Source organism: Onthophagus taurus, chromosome 5 (genome assembly GCF_036711975.1).
Source record: "Onthophagus taurus isolate NC chromosome 5, IU_Otau_3.0, whole genome shotgun sequence".
NCBI lineage: Eukaryota > Metazoa > Arthropoda > Insecta > Coleoptera > Scarabaeidae > Onthophagus > Onthophagus taurus.
This window is the reverse complement of record NC_091970.1, coordinates 12,633,007-12,647,504: the sequence shown is the minus strand read 5'-3', so window position 1 is coordinate 12,647,504 and position 14,498 is coordinate 12,633,007.

Below are 14,498 nucleotides of genomic sequence, written 5' to 3'. Positions count from 1 at the left end.
GATGACTCGGATGCAGATTTTGATCCTTCTGAAGAAGAAATGCTAGCCAAACGACCAAAAAATAACAACGATCATAGTGAAGATCAAGTTCATCAAATAGTTTTTCAAATTCCTCTCCCGATTCGGATGAAGAGCCCCAACCAAATAACAAGAATAACGATGGTATGGTACACTGAATGCAATTGTATTAGCAAAGCTGAATAGGAGTTCATCCAAACTTGATTGCTTTTTGCAACTATTTCCAAAAAGTTTATTCTTGTAAGTACATTGTTGAAAATACAAATAAACGAATCAACATTGAGAATGCGAAAAATCGGAGACAATGTGCCGCAACAGATGCCTCTGAGATCATAGTAACATGGTGTATGCTAGTGATGAGCTACAATCACTAACCAACATTTCATGACTAATGGTCCAATAAGACGAGCATGGGAAATAATTGTATGAAAAAAGCGACAAGCCGCGATCATTGTACATATCTCCTTTCTAAAATGTACTTCGCTAAACCCGAAAAGACAGAAAACCCCAGCAAGACGTACTATGTCGATGAGTTGGTCGAATGCTTAAGGCAAAGGTTTCAATCAGCTCGAAGTATATGCTCACATATAAGTATAGACGAATTGGTACTAAATCCCATGAAATGGGGAATAAAAATTTGGCAACTTTTTGATTCGAAAACAACATTCGTCTACAACTTTGATATATATGTCGGTAAGGATACTTTAGGTACTCAAGCATCTACACTACGAGAGCGGGTAGTAAACAAACTACTGGGATTTATACCGCGTGATGAAGATGTGTTTGTCTCCTTCGACCGATTTTCTACCTCAGTAAGGTTGCTTTATGATCTGACATTTGCAACTGTGGGAACTGGCATACAAAATATGAAAAATATGCCAAATCATAGAGAAAAGTTGTCCCGAGGAGATGTCAAAGTTATTGGTACTGGATCTGGAATATTAGCTTGTTTTTGGCAACACACAAAGGAAGTCCTAGTCCTCCGCAATTGCCATAAGAACGAATTTTCTTCAGTGAACCGTAAATTAAAAAATGGCGAAAAAGTTTCTTTAGAATGTTGTGAAGAGTTGATCTGTCCGATCAGCTTATCACTATATACGATTGCCGAAAATGAAATCGATTTCGGAAAATGGTGTCGTAAGGTGTTTTACAAGCTGCTCATGACTTCCATTATAAATGCTTGCATAATATACAATGAAGTTCACCATAGGAAGGAATCTGTACTCCCACTTCTAATTGATTTGGCTGAGGAATTGATTGGAAAAGGAAAAGAAAACGCGAAAGTTGTTAGAAAGAGAGGATTAGGACGACCTTCTGCTACAGCAAGACACCTTCTAAATATCGGCGATCATTTGCCGGTAGACGAAACTTCTCGTAGAAGATGCCATAGATGGTCGCTGCAGAATACCGTTCCATATATAATATTTCATTAGTTTGTAAGTAATAGAAATATTTTGTTTTTGAATAAAGCGTTTGCAATTGTTGGGACATATGTATTCAAAGTATTCAAAACAGTGGTGGGATAATATGTCCCAGAGTCAAATTTGCTGCACGTTGGCTGCCATCACCGCTGTTCCACAGAAAAATTTCACTAATATGCCACGAGGATCACAGTGGATCCTCAAGTCGAAACCAGTTTTGAGGTTAGTTCCTGAATGTTTTCTTCACTTTCTCTTATTTATATCGACCAAGTGCTGAAGTGATAATTAAAATTTATTTATAATATTACAAATTTCATCATGGATTCTATACCTGGGCCCAGTGGTGTAACTAGACTAAAAAATTGAAAGAACATGAACTTGCAGCCGCATTTGAGAGTAATGATGATTCTGAAAAAAGCTTCTTCTCATCATCCTGCTCGGAATTTGAGGTTGATGATGAGTCATCGGAATCTGGGGATGAAGTGGATCCTGAAACGTCAGTTCAAGAGGAAGCTGTGCAAGAGGAAACAGAAGAATGGAGAGAGATACGTGTGGACAAATTACCGCTTCATATACAGTTTTTAGGCTCAGAATCATACAAAATTTATGACATTGATACATAAAAACAAGAAAGTGTAACTGCCATGCAGATATACCGGAAGTTTTTTGACGCAAAAGTTTTGAGTTTTTTGCTGTCTTTCTTTATAAGAGATTTATAAAGTATCCTAAAATAGCTGATTATTGGTCCACCAGCATTTTATACAAAAATTGTGTCATTCCAAAAGTAATGAGCAGAAATAGATTTCAACTATTGCTGAGATTCGTTCATTTTGCTGATAATTCGCCGGCTAACAAAAGAGATAGGTTATACAAAGTTAGAAATCTAATTGACATGATGAAGGAACGATTCAATGTCGAATATGTGCCTGGAGAACTGATAGCTGTTGATGAAACATTGATTCCTTTTCATGGCCGATTATTATTCAGACAGTACATTCCCAACAAAAGCCAGAAATATAGAGTGAAAATGGTCAAGTTGTGCAATCCAATTGGTTATACATTGAGCATATCACTGTATTCTGGACAAATAGTTACTGGACTGCAGTCTGCTGGACTTGCTGAAAGAGAAGTTATGGAACTTGCAGAGCCATATTTATCTGAAGGAAGGCTTATAGTAGTCAATAACTTTTATACATCAGTGCCATTGGCAATTTCACTTTTACAAAGAGATACCGATTTATTAGGTAGCCCAAGGAAGAACAGGAAGAACTTACCAAAGGATATCATGACAAAAAACTAAAAAAAGGAGAAGTGTTTGGTAAACAAAATTCGGAAGGAATTGTTGTTGGAAAGTGGAAGGACAAACGCGATGTTTACTTCCTAGCACAAAACATACTTTGGAAAAGATGACAACTGGACGAAAAAACAGGTTGGGAGAGGAAGTTTGTAAACCAGTTGCTGTTTTAGAATACAACAAGGGCAAGCAAGGGATAGACCTTTCAGACCAAATGTCAAGTTATTTTACGCCCTTGAGAAAAACTATCAGATGGTACAAAGTAGCTTTTGAGGTTCTATTGAATACTGCTGTAGTCATTTACAATCATTTTCACAAAAGGAAAATTTTTATTGCCTCATTCAGGGAGCAGCTTGTGCTTGAGATGTTAAGTATTGAAAAGAATGACGTTACACCAAAACGTTCAGATTCCCTGAAGCACAGCTTAGTGCAAAGTGAAGAAAAGGATAACAACAATCGGCGAAAAGAAGAAGATGTATAAATTATTACGCAGAAGCTGCAAAAGAAGGACGTTCAGTGGCACAAAAACAAGGAAAATTAGTTTCCACAAGATGTCATGTTTGTGACAAGTATATGTGTTTTGTAACCCAATTGCACTTGGGTAATCCTGGTGATCCTCATAGCACTAAAGTAAAACAGTTGTTACTGCAATGCCATGAGGATCACCGGTGAACTCAATTTTTTTTGCTTTCTACCCTCATATAGGTATACCATTTACATGTAAAAAAGAAACTCTAGTGTATGTACCATTTTTTTTACAACATCCCCTAGGGAATTACTTAATTGGTTGTATGGTGGCAGCCAACGTGTTAATAAATAAAAAGAAATGAGGAGCCTTTGGCGACCCTTATGCCATATTGAGTCCATTTATTTCTTGAAACCTGATATGGGCGACAAAAGGGAAGTCGCGAAAGGGTTCAACACTACCTACTCATAGAAACTTTGTTGAAGAACCTGATGAAATATCCTGATGAATCTGATGAAATAGAAATTCAAAGAAGGGTTCTACAAGGACATAATAAATAAAGCACTTGGTAAAGTGCTTAAACATTAATATCAACGGCACGCTAATAAACAATTTGTTAATAGAATAAGTTGAACAAAGTACATGATTATTACAAAAACAACAAGAAACAATAATAAGATATATGTAACAGGTCAACCTATAGAAAGAGCAAAAGAATTCATATATCTAGACGCATTACTAGGTGCGCATTAGAACTGAACGAGCTAGAAGCACGTTTAATGGAATGAAGAAACTTTTTTGTTGTCGGGATCTGAGTCTGGAGTTGAGAGTGAGAATGATGAGGTGAATGACACTTAAGACGATTGATGTGAAAAGACTGGAGGCATTTGAGACATGGATATAGCGACGAATATTAAAGATTTCATGGATAGAGAAAGTGACGATAGATAGTACTGATAAGCAAACAGAGGAAGTTTTTATATGTATATGGCCCATGTCATGCGAGGGAAGTACCAACTTTTGCAAATCATTATGCAGGGAAAAATTCTGGGAAAGAGGTCTATAGGATGAAGACGTAATTCCTGGCTGAAGTTCCTTCGGAAGTGGTTTGGCTGCACCTATTCAGATCCGTGGTCTCAAAAGTTAGAATTGCCTTGATGATTGCCAACCTCCGAATCGGGCACCTAAAGAAGAAGAAAAGTTAGGTTGGCTTTCATTAGAAATGCATTACTTTCGTGACGAGTTCCTTTGGAGATGGTTTGACTCTGTTTGGATTTATGTTACTTTGAGTTTGAGTAGCTTTTAGATTTGCAACTGTGGAGTTAAATTACTTTAAGGTTGGGTCCCGATCGGGTGACTTATGGTGATTATTTTATGGTGATGCATTTCAAATTTAGTTGACTGTCTTTAGAGATGCGTTACTTTTGCGGATGTGTTCCTTTAGAATGGATGAGCTTCTTTCGGAGATGTATTGGCTTCCTCTGGAATTAAGTTACTTTAGGCTTGGGTAACTTTCAGGTTTGCTTGCTGTGGAGTTGGATTACTTTATGGTTAAGTTTCATTGTAATTGGGTTAATTTTCTATTAAGGTGTATTACTGTGTTGGTGAGTTCCTATGAAGATGTATTGGCTATCGCTGGAATTGGGATATTTTGAGTTTTAGTAACTTTCTGGTTTGTTAGCTGCGAAGTTGGATTAATTGATGGATTGGTTGACTTTCTTTGGAGATGGATTGGTTTGTTTTGGAGTTGGAATCCTTTGGACTTGAGTATCTTTCAGGTTTGCTTACCATGGAATTGGATTACTTTATGATTGATTTCTTTTAGGGTTGGTTTGAGTTTATTTGCAGATGGGTTACTGCTTTTGGCAATGGATCGGCTTCCTTTGGAGTTGGAGTACTTTGGGCTTGAGTAGCTTTCAGGTTTCCTTGCCATAGAGTTGGATTACTTTATGGTTGGATTCCTATGGCATTAGACTGCCTTTCTTTGCAGTTATAGAGTGCTACACCTGCTGAATAATTACTACACGTTTTTGATAAGCATCTTTAATTCCTTTTATTATTCATTTAGACATTATTTAAAATTGTTAAATTTATTTACTTAATTTTGCACCATTCTATCACTTCACGTGTTCTCTCTTTCAAGTGAAGAGGAATTTCTTGTTGGCGAGATGATTGTCGGGGTGCTATTAAAATTAATGAATACCGAGATTTAAGATTACCTTGCCGCCAATGATCGACAATTTCACTTAATAGCTTATCGGTCATAATTAGTATATCAACCTCTTTGTATTCTCTTGACAAATTTCACCACTTTTGCTCTAAGAGTACTTAAGATAATTAGATATAGCTAATTAACAAATAGTAATGATTGACCCATTTGCTTCAATACTCCTCGTTTCGCCCTAAAAATATTGATGGTTAATTAAGTAATCCGATCAAACATACCTGGTATTCTTCGCCCCTCAGTATATCTCACTGTCCATGTTGGTGCTGGGAATGAACGAGTTAATGAGTAAACAAACAAAGAAAATATAAAATTATTTAAAATTATAAAAATCTTGTTTCTTTTAATTTTAATATTACTTCCTTTTTTTTAATAACATTCTTTTTATATGAAGATCTTCTTAAGAATTTCCAATTTCGGGGCGGAGTTCAGATTAAAAAACGGAGATAAAAACCTTACAAAGAGATGAAAAAGAATCCAACTCCGAGAGAGATAATTAACTGGGGCTGTGGGATAATTGAAAATTAATCGAAACGACGCCGAAGCGAGAGATCTTCGTGAGAGATTACGAGCTATAAAGCGAGACAAAGAGATAAACAGAGAGAAAACGATTAAAAAGAGATAACACGTAAATTCTAAATAATAATCTGTATAAAATAGAATTTTCATTAAAAAAATCAACTGAGAGTTTCAAATAAAAATTATATGAAACTAGTCAAGCATCATCAACTCAAAGCTATTTTAATTAATTCCTAGTTTATTATCGCGTTAACGTAACATTTACCCATTTATATAGACGTTGAAGCACAATGATGTTCTCTTCGTTGATGTCGTTTCTTATTTAGCTTTGGTTGTTCAAGTTTTATCATGTTATTATAAATAAATGAAATCTAAATTTAGGTCCCAATAAAAAATGATGTATTGGTTCAAAAATTAAAGCGTCAAAACTTTGTTTGTTGGCTTTTGGAACATCATGAAGTCAATAATCTCCAGCGACACAGCGTACAATTGATTAAGGGAACGAAAGATTTATTTCGAGCTGAAGTATCCATTCAAGATGTGCCACAAGCGCAATTTTTGGTGAGCTTCTCCAAGACTCAGTGATATCAAACTGATCCTGTTTCTACATTTAAATATTCTAGTAAATAAAGGAGCTGACTTTGCCACGTCAAGAAGACAAGTATGAGTAACTGTTGATTTGGACCTGGTCAACACTCAACACTTGATGGGATGTTGCAATGTTCTGAAGAGCATTGTTTTAACATGATATCAATTACAACTAACTATATCAGGATCAAAGTATCAACGTAACATATTCATGATGTCAAACCAAGTAGTCTTACGCTGACGGAATCGTTAGACAAAAAAACCTTAGTTATAGATGACCTTAGTCATAGATGTTCCTAAAAAATTATGGTGTTTCCATGATGACCCGTCACGGAAACTTGACCTTTTTCTTTTGTCAATAGATATTGAAATTAAAACGGCACAACAAAGCTTAAATCTGAGCTGCAAAACAAAAAAATTCTTTTGGTGTTCCGAAAGAAACTTTTACCAACAACCGGATATGGGAAGAAGAACCTGTATGGAATACAACGGTAGAGGACTGGAGGCTAGCTAATCTTGTGGTGACTAAAACCAGAGTTGGCTGGGCCATACAGTCGTTCTCACCATTTAAATCTGCCGGTCCTGATGGCGAGAACCATCATATCAACTAACGAATATTAAACTTCAAGGCGATATCTTATTAAACATAGTTGAATGAATGAGAAGTACCGTATTTTCTCGAATCTTATCCGCACTCGAATCTAATCCGCACCCCGATTTTAAAAATGCAATGATGGTAAAAAAAGTTGGTTTTCCAATGTAATCCACATCCGATTGTAATCCGCATTTGATTTTAGAGCATACAAAATTTGTAAAAAGGGTGCGGATTAGATTCGAAAAAATACGGTATCTCAGAAAGTGTAAACTGTTATGCCATACCATTGAATATTGTTGGTTAATATGATTCCAATTTTTCAACTAATTCTAAAAGCTTATTTCATTTTAAAATTATTTTCACACTTAGAAATTTTTGATTAGACGCATCGCTTTCGAGATATTTGCAAAAAGATACAACCTCGATTTTGGATTGTTTTCATTAATCGTAGGTGCCTATGGAAACAAATTGTAAGTAAAGACAACCTGATAGAAAAACATTTCTAAGTATCGAAAGACATTTACGTGAGACAAGAAATTCAAGACAGAAGTACGTAAATAACGAGAATCTTAGGTCAGTTCGTACACCCCAAATAGAAGAAAACGTTTTGGATTTTGTGGCAAATCGTAGTGTTACTAGTACTGTTGATAGCAACAGTTTAGAAATTTCAGAATATCCAAAGGTACGTCTTGGCATGTCCTGAACAGCAATTATATCCATCCCTTTGTCGAGGGTACAAGAATTTAAAATTGCTGATCATCTGTTCATGCTACGTTTTTAGAAAAAACTACTTTTTACAGATAACCATTGATTTGAGAAATGCTGAAGAATAATTGTACTGAAGATTGACAGATTTCTTTTAAACGAATTTAAATCTTTTTGTGTATTCACAAAAAGACTCGAAAATGATGCGTCTAATCAAAAATTTGTAAGAATTTCAGAATGAAATAGGCTTTCAGAATCAGTTGGAAAATTTAATGGTTTATGACACAATGAAAAACTTTTAAGGAAATAACCTTTGTCAACACTCTGTATAGCATTGATCCCGTGTTTGCATATTTTCAAAAGTGATCTTAAACGATTTCTCATGATAACATTGCATTGTTTACGAAATTTTATCTTTCTGTTTAAAAATTTCTTAACTTTGAAGGCCCATATCTTAGCCATTAAAAAAAAAAAAATTTTTACACGAATCGTCAATATTTTGACTCTAGTATTTGTGATTAAAATTATGCCACTACTTACAGAAACGCCCTGTATATACAATAGGAGGCAGCTTTACGTGCCTTATCACTGAAAATAGGCTCTTCACTCAGATTGGACGAAGAACAACTAAAAAGAGGAGCCGTTGCCTGGTACACCGATGATTCAAAGACAGTTGGGTCAGGAGTAGGCATGGGCATTAGTGGACCAAATAGCTGCACTAAATTGCCCCTCAGCTCGGACACAACCATTTTTTAAGTAGAAGTTCTTGCTATAAACTTCTGCACCGCTTGAACTACAAAACTACAAAAGGGACAGAAAGGTGCGTCCATAAACATTTGCACAGACAGCTGGGCCGCTGTAAAGGTAATTCAGGCCTACCAGTGACCTGAGTGAACTCGCTAGGAACAATAATGCTACTGTATGGTGAATTCCAGGTCACAGAAACATTGAGGGCAATGAGAAGGCGGACAAGCTGGCCAAAGAGGCAGCGAGAACGTCCTTCATTGAACCCCAACCCGGTTGTGGGCTACAAAAAAGCCACCTAAAACAAATACCGTAAACTTGGGTGGCATTGGTCCACTTTCAAATTTTAGGACCCTGCAACTTTCGATAGGAGAAAGATATTTATTTGTTTTTACAGCAGAAGATATGCCACTGATAGTACTTTCAGCAGGCCAAAAACTAAATTTATCGTAATTTGAAAAATGCAATTTTTTTAGAATAAAGGTGCTCTAATTTTAATAATAGTTTAATAATTTTAGGGCCCATGGTAGTAAAAAAAACAACAAAAATGTGCAAGAAAATAACATTTTTATTGTTTACATAACAAAAGTAATTAAATGTTGGAATAAGAAAACAAAATGAACTCTTTGAGGATATAAAATAAACAAACCAAATAGGTAGGTAAAACAACTTAATTATATTTATTGTAATTATTATACATATATACATATATATATTATATATTGTATAATTATTATTATGTGTAATTATTTATACTCTCTTGGAGAGCTGCGGTATATTAATAACCTCTAAAATGTCTTCAGCTTCATACCAAAGGATATCTTCAGACGAAGGCCACTTCCATTGATTTCGTCCACTTTTTTCAAGAGATTTAATCTTAAATGATTTCATGTTATTCTTTAATTTAATTTGAATAACTTGTCCTGGGTAAACTTGCTTTTCATATAAAAATAAAACAAAGTTTCCGTTATTAATATGTTCAATTCTTCGTGTTGTCATTGCATGGTATTGTCAGACCTTCCACGCCAACTTCCTCATCAAGGTCACAGTAATCCTCCGAAAAAAATGAAAATATTGTAGGAGAACTCAGAGTCATAAGAAATTCTTCGTCTTGCCTTTTCTGAAGAAATTTTCGTGACTTGACTTGGTCCAGCGATCGCTTCTGGTTGAATATCCGAAACCGAAATGCTTCTACCAGGTAGCACGCTCACTTTTTTCCTCTTAGTGCTTTGGATCTGTTGAGGAAACCTTCTGTCCTGCAGAAGATCTACCGGGTGTAACAGGATTATGGTACACCCCCCGTATGTCCTTTAGTTTTGAAGATAATTGATTCAAATTTGGGACATCCTATACACATGATAAGAGACACTTTTTGACATACAATTAATTTTTTTTTCAATTCCTGTTTCGACGGAAGTGACACTAACTTTAGATTTTTAAATGGAACAACCTGTATCATTACATTTTTGAAATCTGAATAATTTTCTGAATCCAATGGTACCACATAAGTGACATTTCAAACGTCAATATTTTTTAAAATTTAATGTTTAATTTTCCATTTAAGTGTGCTATGAGAGTTCCGTTTTATTTTAATTAACCCGTCTAATGTTAGAAAAATCTAAATTCCGTCATTTTGATGAACTTTATTTGCACATAAATCACGTAATTTGGTATTTTTGGCGGAATTTAGATTTTTCTAGCATTAGACGGGTTAATTAGAATAAAACGGAACCATTGGATTCAGAAAATTATTAAGAGTGATTTAAGCATGACGCCGATAGATATTGACCGACGAAAACCCGGATTAAGATAGCTGAAGGAGCGCCCTTTCTGACTGTGACAACAGTTTTCTGAAATTCGGTTTCATAACAATTGCACAAGGCCTTGAAGTTTGGTAATTTTGAGCTATTTTAAGTACAGCGGTGTTCTTCATTTTTTATTGATCTTAATATCAATCGATTGATCTTATCGGTAGTCGAAAACCCGGTTTTAGATAGAGAAAGATTCAAGCTTTCAAGTAGTGCGTTTAGTTTTTCGCTATCTCTAATAATAAGGAAGATATCAGCTAAGAAAGTAGATAGGAAATTACGGGTAAAAGTTTGTTGCTATCGTCGCACGGGTTTTTTGTAGCAGGATTTTAACAGTCGATAAATCTTTTAAAATTAACACAAAAACTTACGAACCAAAAATTAATACAAAAAATAGGATTAGGTTTCGCAATTAAAAAATAAATAAACTAGTTTAATTAATAAATAAAGGAGTATTAAATTTACTTACTAAAGCAAGTTTACAAAAAGATTAATGTTAACATAATATTATTATTACATACTACATGTCTTCGTCATCACTACTAATCACGCGAGGGCGTTTTCTTTTTGGTATCCTCTGCTCCTTGTTCAGCAGAGAATGATGTTTCATTATTTCTTTTTTGCGAAAAATCTGTTATTTTGAGTTGTTTCTTGTTGGCTGACAGATCTTTAAAAATTTCGTTGTATGGAGCCAAGCATTTGTGAAGTTCTCTTTTAAATTTTGTGCTTCTTTCAGTGGAAGGATCCTCACTGACAAAATATCTTTCCAATATCTAGGCCTTTTTTTATACCTTTTACAGTAAAATCGTTTGAAATAACAGTAACATCTTGCTCTGTATTATTTTCATCGTCATCATCAGCAAAATCAGTTGTGTTTGTTTCTGATGCCATTTCTAGCAAACTTACCATATCAATTTCTTCTTGTAGCAGTAATCTTCGACATTCATGTCGTCAAAACCTTCCCCTCCTACAGACTCAGCAACTTCTACAACTGCATCTAATACTTCTTATGATCTGCATCAATGAAGTTATCCTTTTCAACTGCCTCTGGCCATAGATTTTTCCAACAACTATTCAATGTTGATGGTTTTAATTCCTTAATGGATGAAGATATGTGATTAATACAGTCCAAAATTGTAAAGCGTTTCCAAGCCTGCTTGACATTGTAAAAATCATCTTCAACTTTATTCAAAATCCATTGCAAAGATGTTCTTATGTAATAAGATTTAAACGTAGATATAATACCTTGATCTAGTGGTTGAAGTAATGAAGTTGTATTCGGCGGTAGAAATATTACTTCAACATTTGGATGAAGTTGTTTAAGGTGGGTTCATGCAACGTGTTTTAGTCGTAGTTGTTGGCATAGTCGTAAGAGTGAAAAGTTAAGGTATTGTGTTATAGTGGTACTGTTCATGCATCACCTTACGACTAAAATGGTTTTGGTCCTAGTCCCAAGAGTTGTCCAACTTTTAACTTCTTAAAGCTAAAACAATTGGTCGTAACGTGACGCATGCGCACGTTACGTTTGCTTGCGCGTTTTGTATTTTATTGTATTAAGGTTGTTGTGCGTTATTGTTTCGGCAATTATTTCAATGGAGTCAAATGCGGACCAAATTGACTCAAAATTAATAGAGAATACTTTATTAATATAAGGTCTAACGCGCGATACATGGTCATATTGCCATGTTACAGTTCCAACATGGCACTTCCACCGTTAAAATATTCGCACAAGTCTCTGTTCTTCTGGAACCTTCTTGCCGCATTGTTGCTTCCAACCCATCCTATATTTTGCAGTGACATTGGTTCAGCTCGCCACTGACCATTCATAATTTCCCCTGACTCTGACTGAATAATATCACCATATTCTAGAGGACAGTACCTTTCGCTTTGCTGTTCAATACGAAGGAAGTTATGGAAAATTTAATGAATTTCGTTGTTTTAAGTAGGTAGTGGTAACACTTCGGAATCGGAGCATGTTATAGAAAATGTTTTTGATCAAAAGTTGTTGCAAATTTTATTCTTAACAATATTGCTCTCTTGCATTTTTGCTCTCAGATGCGTCAATAACAAGAAAAATACGAAAATATGAAAATTTGATGAACAAGTTGTCTTTTTCTACTTTTTGGTATCTTCCAAAACTTTCAATTATTATTATTATTATTGATATTAGAAGCGCTTCGATAGCGAAGATCTTTAGCGCTCACCGTATTTATAATTGATGGAACAAATCAATGCACTTAAAAAATTCAATCAAATTAACAGGATTCGCGTATGCATCATCCAGACATGAGATATTATGTAATTGTCTCTCGTTGGCATATAATTCACAGTCTAGCAGGATATGCATTACCGTGAGATGAACTTCGCAGCCCAAACATACAGGTCTTGGTTCTCGTTTTAACAAATAACCGGAAGTTAGTTGTGTATGTCCTATATGTAATCTCGCTAGTTTCACCTGTTGTAATCTATTGAAGATAATGGGCTGATTCCAAGGTTTTATTAAGGGTTTGATACGGCGTAGAAAACTTTCATTGTGTTGCCAGTCATTCTGCCACTTGTTATATACCAGCGATTTAAGATGCCTTATGACATCCTTATGACGACATACACTGACGTCAACACTGTTACCGTCAACCCCGTGTCCTGCTGCTTTATCTGCCCTTTCATTACCCTCAATGCCGATATGACCGGGCACCCATATAAATACGATCTGTTTTCCAGAAAGCAAGATAACATGTAACAATTCTCCAACCATCCGTACCATCGGTTCATTTGGACACATTGCTTGTAATGATTTAAGAGCACTCAACGAGTCTGTAACTATGACAAAGTTATTTCCATTATGACTCATACGGATGAATAACAGAGCCTGGAAGATGGCATACAACTCCGCAAAGAAGATAGACGCAAAACTCTGTAAGCTCCATGAATAATCACTATCCCCAACCACAAACGCGCAACCAACCCCACTCTCCTTTTTGGAACCATCAGTATAAATAAAAACAGCATCATCATAGGCATTGATTATATTTCTAAATTCAGCTCTAAGTAATTCCCGTGGTGTACTCTCTTTAGCATAACATGTAAGATTTAAATTGAAAACGGGTTTATTTAACTGCCAAGGAGTAAATTCGATACTGCATAAAGAAAGTCGTAAAATCTAAAGTTCCCAGCAGTTCTTTGGCTCTTACTATTGCCGGTCTTGTGGCTGTTAATCTGTAGACAGGTGGCTGTTGGGAAAACAATATAGAGATTGGGTGCTCAGGTTGTATGCGTTTTTTTACAAAATAATTAAGAATTTGCCAATTACGCCGATGGTGAAGAGGAGCAATACCAGACTCACAATACAAACTATGAACCGGACTAGTGGGAAAAGCCCCAAGTATGTACCGTATTGCCAGATTGTGTATTACATTAAGTTTTTTGAGTACGGTTATTCTTGCAGAGGAATACACCACACTACCATAATCAATAACAGGCAATATCACACTTTTATACAACATCTTCAGCACTGTAGTATCAGCCCCCCACCTTGTACCAGATAAAACGCGCAGTAGATTTAATGATTTCCGACAACGCGAAATAATGTACTGAATATGGCTCTGCCATCGTAACTTGGCATCGAATATAATCCCTAAGAATTTAATTTCAGGAACAACACCAATACGGATACTTTGTAAATGCAAAGAAGGATTTTCTTGATGACGATATCGTCTAGAGAATAGAACACACTTTGTTTTTTGCACAGATACCTTATAACCAATCGATATAGTGTTCTCTAATATAGTGTTGATGGCAGGCTGAAGTGAATTATTAAGTTGTTGTGCTGTGGATCCTTTCAAATATATACAAAGGTCATCCACGTATAAAGATCTTCCTATTTCTGGGTTAAGATTGGATATTACACCATTCATAGCAATGAGAAAAAGGGCCACGCTTAAAGTAGAACCCTGAGGAACGCCATTTTCCAACAAATGCTCCGATGAGATCCCATTCCCTACTCTGACACAAAAGGAACGGTCCGAAAGAAATGATTGAATAAACATAGGCAAAATGCCACGTAAACCCCAGCTGTGCAATTGAATCATTATTCCATGGCGCCATGTCATGTCATAT